Source organism: Nothobranchius furzeri, chromosome 1, assembly GCF_043380555.1.
Source record: "Nothobranchius furzeri strain GRZ-AD chromosome 1, NfurGRZ-RIMD1, whole genome shotgun sequence".
NCBI classification, from domain to species: Eukaryota; Metazoa; Chordata; class Actinopteri; order Cyprinodontiformes; family Nothobranchiidae; genus Nothobranchius; species Nothobranchius furzeri.
This window is the reverse complement of record NC_091741.1, coordinates 53,821,546-53,834,274: the sequence shown is the minus strand read 5'-3', so window position 1 is coordinate 53,834,274 and position 12,729 is coordinate 53,821,546. Positions and strand designations below refer to the sequence as shown.

Here is a 12,729-nt window from a genome sequence, read left to right as displayed (position 1 = left end):
AGCGCTGCGAGCGGCTGCGGCCCAGACAGAACCAGAACCACTCAAGTTGCAAACATGGCTCACCAGCTATTTCCCTATTAACACACATCCGTTTTAATTTCTACACTTTTTTTCTTACACAATAACAAGGATTTTTTTCCGGAACTGCGCTGCTCTGGGTGGTTGGAGTAGATCTGTTGACTATATGTAAGTTTAGCCTTATCTTGGGCATTTTTTTTCCTTCTAGTTTCTCAAGAAAAACTATTTTTTGGACATTTTACTTTTCTGTCTCTGGTGCTGTGAAGCTTGGAGGATTTTTGCTGCTATTTTTTTTTAGCTTTTTTCACTTTTTGAGCATTTGTTATGATGCGTAACCATGGCAACAAGCTGGTTTACAATCGGTGTGTTTGCTGACTTTAGTCTTCCAGAGAGCAGCTCTAGCAGGTGATAAAACTATCCACAAACAACCCAGCACAACATCTGACATGTTTAGACTTTCAGGTTTATCTGAAGTGTTTCCTGTGCTTTACTGGGAGACTTTAACATCCCTCAAGGTAAACTGGTTTTATCATTTATATAAAATACACCTGCTGGAAAAAACAAAACCCCTTAAGCAGGTCAGATTACAGATAAACAGTCAAGATAAAACTCATTTGAATCTGAAATATGAGTTATAAACGTACATTTCTATAACTAGACCTACATGCTATCTGCCGTGTTCAGTGGCAGTGTCTGGAGAAGGGACTGATCTTTATATTTCTGCACCAGTTTGACAGAACTATAAATAAATGCCACTTTTTCATAAGTGAATGAGTTATAACTTTAAAAACATCAAGTGAACAAACTATTTTGACTTGTTTACATTTAAAAACGAATCCATCAGCTAATAGAAGAGTCATTTGGCTTTTATGTACGTATTTAACTTCTAAGTAACTTGTTTTTGTCACATTGCTCTTTGATTAAACACTACCAGGAAAACTGAAATCTGTTATATTCATAACCTTAACTGCTATATGAGCATCAAGACCAAAGAGAAGTTTCTTTGATGTCAAACGGTTTGTTATTTGTCTGAAGATGTCATGGCTCGAGGTAATTGCCTAACCCAAGACATGCAGAATCACCACACAAGTTTAAAGCAGTAAAGTAAAAATGTCTTTATTGTAAACGGTAACTGAAAACCGCACAGGGAAGTCCTGTGCTGAGGAGCCAAGACGACTCGAGTCTGAGGTGTTCAGGTTGACAAAGAGAGGAAGGGAAGCCGGGGAGGGCGCTGGGCAGAGGGTGAGAGATCCAGTAGGAGTGAGGCAGCAGAGGGAAATCCGAACAGGAACGGCGGAGGAGGACGGGACGTATTGATTAATTCCAGAAACGAAGACAGCAAGGGTGAGAAGATGACGAGGTGATCCTGAGCGAGACAAAACAGGCGTAAGGGATAATCCAATTCCAAAAATACTATCCAAGGTCAATAATCCACAAGTCGAAGGCGAGACAAACACGAGTTAGCAAAGATCAAAGTTTCAGAGTCGAGTGGCTGGCGCTACCTGAACTGGTACAATCATCCGGCAAAGTGAAGTGTCTCCGTCCTCCTTTTAAACCCGTGCTCCTGATTAGGGAATCGCCTGCAGCTGTTGTTCCCTCTGCTCCTCACCTGCGGAGAATAAGCTCAGATTCTGGTGAGAGGAGATGGCTTGACTCACCTCTGCCCAGGGACATGACTTGTATCATCTTCTTTCAGTTCCGATAACTTTTTATTAATATATTTCTACATCATCAAACAGCTGGTCTGTGATTCGATCATTATTATACATAAGAGGTACACCTGATGATGGCTCCTTTTATGTTAAATCACGTTAAGAGGGACAGGATGACAGAATTTAAAATGGAAACAAAAAATAAATCTTTTAAAAAGTAATGAAGTTATTTACTATAGTATGTAAAGCTTTCTTTATTTGTACTTTACTTATTTTCTTCAGCTCTACTTTTTAATTTTACTTCACTAATTTTTAAAGCCTTCCTTTAGTAGCCTTCCAAAGTACTTCCTACTTCACTACAATAAGGAGCCTATTGGGCCATTTCCATCTGTACCGGGTCGGCCCGGGCCGGGTAGCCCCAGTCAGCTCCAGCCTGGCCCGGTTGATTCCACACATCCTTGCCTTAAGCTCATGTGGGCTGATTCTACCCACCAATCAGAGGCTTGCTCTAATGGAAGGTGTGAATTTGCTGTCAGCAGTGGGTGTGTTGGCCCTGGTCGGCCTGAAGCAGACCCCCTTGAGAAGAGGGCAGAGAATGAGCCTTGGTTGGCCCGGAAAAATACCAGGCCACCCAGATATGTAAACAACCGACTCTACCCGGCCCGGGCCGACCCGATACAGATGGGAATGGTCCATAAGTCTCCTCTCTTCCCGGTTGGCTCACGGGTCCCCAGAAGAACGAAAACATGAATGGAAGTCAACGGGGCTAAAAACGCAATTTTCTAATCCGCTTTGCCTTACGTCCTGGATCACACATATGTTGTACTTCAATTTAAATGTAATCCAACGATGAGTGTTTCAGTCACGCCAGACACGTACTTTGAAATTTATCAGCTTGTAAAAGTTCGATGTTAGCATGACTACAAATCCGACATCGGCACGTTGCATATATGACGTCACCACAGAATCTCTGCCATTTTCCCTTGTTTTTCTTCGTGTCTGCTTCGATGACGTCACTTTCGTAAAGCGCATTTGTAGTCCTGGACTTATTTCACAAAACTTAAAATAACGTCTCCCCCCTTTCGAAAATAAGCGCGTTCTTGGAATTAAAACGCATCTTCACGGACATCATATGTGAAATCCATGGCACATAACAAGTAGAATTAGAAAATAGCGTCTTTAGCCCCGTTGACTTGCATTCATTTTTTTGTTTTTCTGGAGGCCCGTGGTCCGGAAGTAGATGGGCGTGACTTAGGCTCCCTATGGAGCGCTGTCTGTCATCTATGATAGACTGTCACTATGGTAAAGCTATGGAATCTTGCGTTACCATAGTTACAGCTCAGGTGCATCGTTTAAAATTCTTTATTATTAAGGCTAGAACCTTTCAGACTTCAGTATAAGTTTCATCTCGAGTGAGTAGGACATTTTCTCTGCGGTCTCTGTGTTTGCTGACTTCAGTCTTCAAGAGAGCAGCTCTAGCAGGTAATAAAACTAGCCGCAAACAACCCAGCCCAACATCTGACATGTTTAGACTTTCAGATTTATCTGAAGTGTTTCCTGTGCTTTACTGGGAGACTTTAACATCCCTCAAGGTAAACTGGTTTTATCATTTACATAAAATACACCTGCTGGAAAAAACAAAATAAACAACAACCCCTTAAGCAGGTCAGATTACAGATAAACAGTCAAGAAAAAACTCGTTTGAATCTGAAATATGAGTTATAAACGTACATTTCCTACATGCTATCTGCCGTGTACAGTAGTGGTGTCTGGAGAAGGGACTGATCTTTATGTCTGCACCAGTTTGACAGAAATATAAATAAATGCCACTTTTTATCAGTGAATACATTATAACTTTAATAACATTAAGTGAACAATCTATTTTGACTTATTTACATTTAAAAATGGATCCATCAGCTAATAGAAGAGTCATTTGGCTTGATTTAGCAAACAGAAAAGTCAAGAGGCTCAACTGCAGGTTATCTTTATGTACGTATTTAACTTCTAAGTAACTTATTGTTTTTGTCACATTGCTCTTTGATTAAACACTATGTGACGACCCTCGTCCCCTCGGTCCTCCTCGTCATCCTTACCTGAGCCTGCTGTCCCCACTGCCGAGTTTTCAGCACCAGGGACAGTTCCGGAGCAGCTTACTCTCCCAGCGCCATTTCGGGACCTTGGAGAGAGGCACGCCAAAAAGGCAGCAGCTGATCTGAATCAGCCATCAAGCAGCCCACAGTGCTTCAAAAGAGGAGCGCATACTGTGAACAGTACATTTTATACCACTTTTACATCTCTAAAGTGAAACAGATGTCACAATTCAATTCAATTCATTTCAAAAATACTTTATTAATCCCAGAGGGAAATTGATTGCTGTAGTAGCTCAGAATAATAATAATAATCTAGTCATCAAAGAGTTATTGTATATTACAATGGCTGTTGGCAGGAAGGATCTCCAATAGCGGTCAATGTTGCAGAGAAAACTGAAGAAGCCTCTGACTGAAGACACTCTTCCGTTGTCGGACAGTCTTGTGAAGAGAATGCTCAGGGTTGTCCATCATTTTCTTGATTCTCTGGAGAATCCTTCTTTGCATTATCTCCTCCAGTGGTTCCGAAACTGCCGAAACTCTGGCTGAGTCCTTGAAAGGGCTTGGAGTTCCTCCATCTTGTTGGCCAATGATCTCACATTGCCATTTATGATCGATGGAAGAGATGGTTTGAATTTCCTCTTTCTCTGTCTCCGTTTTGCTCCCGCTCTGCACCCTCGCTTCTTGCGTTTTAGCTCATTTGGGATTTGTGGCTTCAGTTGAGGTATTATTTCAGCCTTTCCAATGTTAATCAGCTGCTCCCGATTGTAAACCAGCTTGTTGCCATGGTTACGCATCATAACAAATGCTCAAAAAGTTAAAAAAGCTAAAAAATAGCAGTGAAAATCCTCCAAGCTTCACAGCACCAGAAACAGAAAAGTAAAGTGTCCCAAAAAATACCGTTTTTCAAGAGAAACTAGAAGAAAAAATGTCCAAGAAAAGGCAAAACTTACATATAGTCAACAAAGCTACTCCAACATGCAGCCGCCCAGGGCAGCGCAGTTCAGAATAAAATAAATAAATAAATAAAGCACTTGAGGAAGTGGGACACAAAATGTAAACAATGGATAAAACAAAATGATATATTTTGTGAGGTACTGGTTAGAGATAGTTGGGAAGCACTGATCTAGGTAATGCACCACAAGCATTTTTATTTTACAAGCTTGTTTGGCATCGAAATAATTACAACCCTCTTCTTTTTCTGTCTCACCTAATACATACATAAACACACACCAATTTCTATGTCACAGCTGATGCCTTCATTAAATCTAATAAAATCTATAGTATCTATAGTCTGGTGACTAGTGTCTAGTTTAGCTACATTTAGCTTAGCTGGAGTAACATAGTCTAACTCTGCCTCAACTGGTGACTTTTCTACTTCACTGTCAGCCAGACAAAATGTTGCTACAGAGAAACGCCCAAGGTACTGACCCCACAATGAGAAAATCATAATGTCCACATTTATTTCACACAATCTCAAATGTCACACTAAAATTAAACTCTTAGCTGATTTAATTATTTCTTTATTGATATGTTTTCCCTTTGTTGTAGGTAATCCTCGGGTGTCAGCAGGAGGAGGTGACCACCTGCATAACGGAGCACCCTGGTTCTGAGCCAGTTGCACCTCTGTGCAGCTCTTTGGGAAGACGATGCTCAGCAGGTTAAACAACTGTAAAATTGATTTTGTTCATACTTTTTGTTTAGAACTCATACATGACCAGTTTTTCTTTCTTACCGACACATGCCTCCGTGTGGTCAGGTGGTGTTGGTGTGATCTGGGAGGCACACTCATGTCGTCTTCTCCTTGTGCCGTCTCCAGGATCCTGATGGGAGTTCTCTGTGCCTATAAAGCAGGGGTATTTACTTCTGGGCCTGGAGGGCCGGTATCCAGCACGTTTTAGTTTTAACTCTGTTTCAACACACCTGATTTCAGTCAGCAGATAATTAACAGGCTTCTGCAGAGCTGCACAGGTAATTCAACTACTGATTCAAGTGTGTTGGAGCAGGGAAACAACTAAAACATACTGGATACCAGCCATCCAGGACTAGAATTGAATACCCCTGCTATAAAGCCTTCCTCCCTCCTCTGGACTTTAAACATTAGTATTTTATTATGTTTACCTGATTTAATAAATAAATCTCAATTTATAAATTTCCTGTTTTGGTGCCTGTCCATAAAATCCTGCAGTAGACACTGAAAGCTGAATGGATGCCTTTCATTCACTTTGACATTCAATGTATTTTTAAAGATACACTTGAAATTAATATCAGCTGTTTAACAGAGTGGTGCAAAATAATTGCTAATGTCATGATTTTTGCAACAACCTGACCTTCATGCAGAGAAACTCAGGAGACAAATGAGCTAAAAACAGTTTATTAAAATGTTTGACGGATGACTGAAGAGGTAACTGCTGGAGATCAGGAACCAGAAGCTTCTGCGAGGAAGAGCAGAGGTTAGTAAGAGGCAACAGGTCAGGTTTTCTTAGACTGTGCAGGTAGCTTACAGAGACTGAGAAACGCCACAGAGATGGAGCCACAGGTTTTAGTGTTTAAAGATCAGAAGGCCCTGAGGTAAAATTGAGTGTGAGTAATGACTAAAGAATGACTTACAAAAGGAAAAGTTTAGGTACTTACGGTCTGAAGTTGTAGCGCAGAGTCAGACCGGAGACGGCAGAATGGTGGAGAAACAACCAGAAGTCTGGGAGAATGACAGCATGAGTTGCAAGCGGGTGAGCAGAAGGTAGTGGGTAAGCCGACTGCCAGTATGCTTGTGTGATCAGGAGCTTCAAGGAAAGAATTTCCATAGATCTGCATAGAAAATGAGAACGTAAGTTTGAAAACAGCAGAGTCATTGGCTAGATATGGGTTAAAACACTCTGATGAGTGACCAGCTACCAGCTTTTATTCAAGGATGGGGCTGCCCCATGAGAAGAGTTTTCAGGTAAGAAGAAGAAGAAGAAGAAGAAGAAGAAGAAGAAGAAGAAAATATCATTGCTATAGCGCCTCTCAAGATAAAAATCACGAGGCGCTTCACAAAAACAAAAATGTAAAAATACAAAAAAGCATTTAGAAAATGTTTAAAAATATATTTAAAATGAGCAAAAATAGACAATTGTGATTAAAAAGGAATGTTAAGAAAGAGAGAGAGTGAATAGGAAGGAGGGAAATCAGTGGATCCTGAGGAAGGTGGAATAGGTGGGGAGAGCAGAATAAAGAGAGAGTGGTGAAGAAGGTCATACAAAAGCCAGCTTGAACAAGTGAGTCTTCAGCAGTTTTTTGAAGGAGACCACTGAGTCCACTGATCTCAGGCTCAGGGGGAGAGAGTTCCAGAGTCTGGGGGCCACAGCAGCAAATGATCTGTCACCTTTGGTCTTTAGCCTGGTGCTGCACAACCAGTAGGCTTTGATCACTGGACCTCAGGGACCTGCTGGGGGTGTAGGGACTAAGAAGATCACCAATGTAAGATGGTGCTTGTCCATGTAAGGCCCTGTAGACCAGAACCAGGATCTTGAAATGAACCCTGAAGTTGACTGGCAGCCAGTGAAACTGGAGGAGAAGCGGGGTGATGTGGGTGTATTTGGAGGACTTGGTCAGAAGCCGAGCACAGGCATTCTGAACCACCTGTAGACGGTTCAGGGAGGTTCTGCTCAGACACGTGAAAAGAGAGTTACAGTAGTCTAACCCCGGCTTTCCACAGGAGCCGTCAGCAGCGCGAGTCGGCCGCGTCTCAGGAGCAGCATGTCGCGGCCTTTACGCACCGGTTCTATTTTCTACGCGCGACGCCTCTGAAACGGGTCAAGTTCGACATTTTTGGGGAAGGAAAGACAGGAAATTGGACGCGGAAATGGAGAGAAGCTACCGAGATTTTCAGAATAAAGAACGTACTGCTTTCCGGTTGCTTTACTTTTAAAAAAGGTTACTAACTGTGCGTCCCCGTGAGAAGTTATCACACAGCTAGCGGTCTCCTTTGTTTTTCAGGTCCGTATTGGCGATTATAAAACGGACAGAACATAAAACACAAACCATGTTGTAGTTTTCTCCTGCTTGTTGTTGTGTCTACTGACAAAGTCCCTCGTGTGACTTCGTGCTCTGTCGGTGACAGCTGCTCCCCTGCTGCTTTGCGTCTCGTGGGAATGGCCAAGCAGCAGCTTACGCGAGCAAGACGTGCTGCTGCAGTAACGTGCTGCTGACGGCTCCCGTGGAAACCCGGGGTAAGCATGAGAAGATCAAGGTGTGGAGAACTGTCTCAAGTTCAGAGCGAGACAGAATGGGACTCAGCTTTGCAATGTTCCTGAGATGGAAGAAGGAACAGCGAAGAGAACTGACATGAGAATCCAGGGTGAGAGCTGGGTCAAAGGTCACGCCAAGATTCCTGACAGAAGGTTTGGTGTGAGAAGCAAGTTGACCAAGAGAGTCTCTGACTTTGGGAACCAGCTTGTCTGGGGCACAGATGAGGATCTCAGTCTTATCTTCATTCAGCTGTAGAAAGCTCCCAGCCATCCAGGTTTTGATAGAGTCTAAGCAGGTGTGTAACAGCTGCAGCTTAGACATCTCATGGGGCTTAAAGGAGATGTACAGTTGGATGTCATCTGGATAAAGATGGTAGGAGATTAGGGTTGTCACGGTATGAAAATTTAACCTCACGGTTATTGTGACCAAAATTATCACGGTTTTCGGTATTATCGCGGTATTTTTTAAATGGTGTTGCATATGTTCAGAAAGCATTGATAGTCCTGTTCTACACAAACTGAAATAGTTCTGAAAAGGTTTAACAATGTTTATTAAACCTAAAATAACACAAAGCCTTAGCAAAAGTGCAACTTTTCACAAGTAAAGGAACAAATAGCTTATTTTTCTGGAACATGTTACAGTAGTCAGTGCAGGTTTAAATTATACAAATCCAAACATTCGAAACATAAACAATATGTAAACAAATCAAAGAAACACCACTTGTTTTCTCATATACTTGTTTTCTTCATTATCAAAATGAAAATCTAAAACTCCAGTCCACACTTGACTTGAAGTCAACCTTAAAAAAAATATGTATTTAAAACAAATAGCCACTTTAAACAAATTACTAAAATAACTACTACACTATGTAATCAAATCCAAATGTTCAAGTATAAATGGCATTGAATAAGTAAACAAATCAATGACAAGGAACTAATTGTATATTTCTCTTCATCATCAACAAATAAGATGCTTCATCCAGCAACAGGGTGTCCGTGACACGGTTTAAATGCTGGCAGAGGACGCTGCGGCTGCAGCATATAGTGACTCGTTGCATTCTCCCTCAACCAAAAGTCCTCACGTCATGCATTTAAGCTAAAATGCTAATGTTAACTTACCTTGCACTGGCTGTAGAGACGTGGGTGATGGTCACGCAGATGTGCCATTAGATTCAAAGTGTTGCTGCCTTTTGCAGACACTTGTTTCCTGCACGTTCTGCAAACGGGATAGCCGTCTTCTATTAACTGTCCCTCAGCGTTTTTCAGAAATCCAAAATATGACCATACTTCCGATTTAGTCTTCTTTGAGGGCTGATGGATGTCCTGGGCGTTGCCGTCTCCTCCTTCGGCCATTATTTCAGCTTCAAAGTTTTGGTGCCGTTGCAAATTAAAAAGTGCGTGTGCGCGCCGCGGGAACTTCAGCTGAAGCGACGGTGGCTGGTAAGGGTCATCGCGCCGAAACCGCGGCCACGGTAAACCCACCGAGATAATATAGTTTTTTAAAAACTGGACGGTTATTTTTATTGTCAACTTTTTTACCGGGGTTTACCGCTATACCGGTTACCGTGACAACCCTATAGGAGATTGCTTTGAAGGAGCTCAGGGTGCACTGAAGATGAAGCAGATAGAGGAGGAAGAGCAGAGGCCCCAGCACAGAACCTTGTGGGACACCATGGGTAAGAGAGGTGGTGGAGGACCTAAACTTGGAGACAGCCACAGAAAAGGAGCGCTCAGAGAGATAAGAGGAGAAACACTTCAGAGCAGTTCCTGACAGGCCTACCCAGTCTCTCAGCCTCTCCAGTAGCAGGTGATGGTCAACAATGTCAAAGGCTGCAGTCAGGTCCAGCAGGACCAGAACAGAACAGTCCCCTGCATCACTGTGAGTCATTAGAACGTTAGAGACCCTAAGAAGAGCTGTTTCAGTAGAATGAGCTCTAGGAAAACCTGACTGGAAGCTATCATAGATGTTCTGTTCATCAAGAGCAGCTGTGAGTTTTTTAGCCACGACCTTTTCCAAGATCTTGGAGATGAACGGAAGTTTAGAGATGAAGCCTCTCCATAGTGCCCTGCAATGGTGACTAGCAAGGCTAAGGAAGAGATTAAAGGGAACACAAACCCAGGACTCCAACCCAAACTCCTGACAGCAACACAGCGACTCCTCCAACAGGCGGTTGTTTCACGGGAGTACAGTCACACGCAGCTGCCCGAAGTTCAGCATCAGGCAACCTGTAGACGATGCAATCATACGTGGCTTCTGAGCGTGCAAGTTTACTCTAGCTGTACAGCGTACAATAATAATAAAGATTGATATTCAGTTGTGTTGCTCACCTTACAGGTTCTTTTAAAATCTTAACCTGTGCCTGCTTACAGCAGGTCTTTTGAACTAGACACAGAGATGTTCAGGCGCAGGTACTTAGTCAGACTCCTGATATGGTAGAGCAACCACCACCACAGACTCGAACAATAGGTCCATATGCTTGACATCTGGAAACAAAGGAAAAAGATTACCATTACTACAAATATTTATCCATAACCATCACTGTGGGTTTATTATACAGCATATGAAACACATGAGATGGGATTGGTCTGCAGTAGGAATGTGTATTTTTGACTGAATTTATTGTAGGAATATTCAATAAACAGTCCAAACTGATACTTAACATGTTTAACATGAGTTATCTGAACCATAATAGCGGGATTTAAATTTCAATGGTGGAAACAAAACCCAATGCACACTGCTGCCACCTAGCGGTCGACATTTAAAGTGCACCAAAAACAAAGAAAATACACAAATGTTTGCATGTAAATTCTTTCAAAAATTAGATACACTGCTTTTGAAAATGGATGTAATATCTCAGGAAAACATATCACGATGTATTGCCATATCAATATTTTAGAGACACAGTTTGAGATACAATATCACTGGAAAAATATATCGCGATATATTGCCATACTGATATTTTCTTACATCCCTAGTCTGCAGTGTACTTTGTGTACACTATGGTGTGTCTTAGCTCACCAGCTGCAGTTGATGCATGTGGCTGTGTAGCACTTCTACTGTAATGCAATGTAGTAGTTTTCAATCTAAAAAGAAAGAAAAAAAAACAAAAGAAATAGCTTTTAGACAAAAATATAGATTTTATGGAAAAATTAAATAATTAAAAGCATGTATTTAACTCATTATCAATTATCTGTCCTGGATAACATTCTTTTGATGGAGAATACAGAACACGTGACAGAAATGTCATGGTCTGCATCTGCCCCTTCCTTCATGTGCCTCCTGGTGTTCTCCATCCCTCTCTAGATTCCCTTTTGTGTCTCATAGCGCCCTCATGTGTCATGTCTGCGTCTCCCCCATGTGTCTCCATTTTTTGCAGCTTTCTAGATATCTCTCTCAGGTCCTGTGTCCCTTTAGTCTTCCCCAGTCACCCCTCTGCAGTTTTTATAGTTACAGCTGTTCATTCTTTTAGTCTCTTTAGTATGTTTTTTCCCACCGGTCTTTGTAGTTCCTTCCCTTTAGAATTTTAGTTATATGTTGCTTTCCTGTTTATAGGTTTACTCTTAGGTCATGTTAATTTCTTCCCTGATTAGTCATTGCTTTCACCTGGTCCTTCCCCAACACCCCACACACCTGCAGCTCATCTGCCTCCCATTATGCCCCAGTGTATTTAAGCCCTGTCTTGTCGGTCTATTGTTGCTGTTTGTGGTAATTCTGTCAGTCTCTCGTTCCTAGTCTCTAGTGTTTCTCGTGTCTCAGTTGGATCTCTAGTTTATTTTGGATTTTGGACATTTTTGGACTTTGGCTCCCTGGATTCATTCTGCGTTTCATCCTTCAAAAATAAAGGATTTTACTTTACATCATCTCCTGCCTCGTGTCATCCTGGGTTTCTGCATATTTGGGTCCTAAACATCCCCGAAACGTGACAAGAAAGCACATTGAATCTGATTTGTCCTGTTCTGACAGACAAATGTCAGATCTGTATACTAGTAAGAAATTTATTATCAAACATACTCACTTAGACAATTATTCAGAGTTACATCCTATAATCAATTTGTTTGACTGAAAAAGGAGCAGGCAGAACTATGAACTTGTTTAGCCCGTCCACGTAACATGGAATAAAAAATACATGTATCTGTATGTAAATGTTGTTTAAATGTCTTCCCACAATAGCTTATGTAGATTCTGTACGAGTTACACCATAAAAATCCTGCAGTTCCACTAAAAGAGTATTTACCTGCAAAACAGCCTGTTAGCTCAGCTTTCTGCTGCTTCCTCGGTAGCAAGTTAGCTGTACACGCGTTAGTTCCAGTAGTTGTAAAGTCTCTGATGTTACACAGATTCCTGAAAAATTAGCAAACTTATTAACATAAACTGTAATAATTAATTCCATGAAACCAGTAATGAATATGTTAAGATGAGTTTTTAATAAGTCTCTGGAACAATAGACCATTGTCCTGAGGCTAGCTTAGCAGCTAGCTAGTAAGCTAAAGTCTGGTTAAAACCAACCTAAAAAAGTGGCTTAACTTACAGATTAACTAAGAAAAGATAAAATATATTATCAATACTCACTTTAGATCCTCAGTAGACACCACAGACAGCAGAAATAACGTGTTTGGGGCTCAAAATTCATGTTGTTGACCAAGGTGGGGAAAAAAAGGTCTTGGAGGATACATCACTTCCGGGTCACTGAACTGTCACTCAAGAGAAACCACTGTCCTATGGGAGAGGACTTCTCAGAAGTC

The 12,729-nt window shown here is 41.6% G+C and overlaps 2 long non-coding RNA genes across 2 annotated transcripts; both read right to left on the bottom strand.

The window, feature by feature from the left end:
- Positions 1–6,102: 6,102 nt before the first annotated feature.
- Positions 6,103–6,476, bottom strand: LOC139068582 (uncharacterized). Its single transcript, XR_011520048.1, has 3 exons — positions 6,392–6,476; positions 6,262–6,323; positions 6,103–6,192 (listed from the first exon to the last, which is right to left on the bottom strand). It is a non-coding gene; the product is annotated as an uncharacterized lncRNA (long non-coding RNA).
- A 3,907-nt stretch (positions 6,477–10,383) lies between these two features.
- On the bottom strand, positions 10,384–12,310 carry LOC139068593 (uncharacterized). Its single transcript, XR_011520049.1, has 3 exons — positions 12,222–12,310; positions 11,006–11,070; positions 10,384–10,470 (listed from the first exon to the last, which is right to left on the bottom strand). It is a non-coding gene; the product is annotated as an uncharacterized lncRNA (long non-coding RNA).
- Between the last annotated feature and the right edge of the window lie 419 nt (positions 12,311–12,729).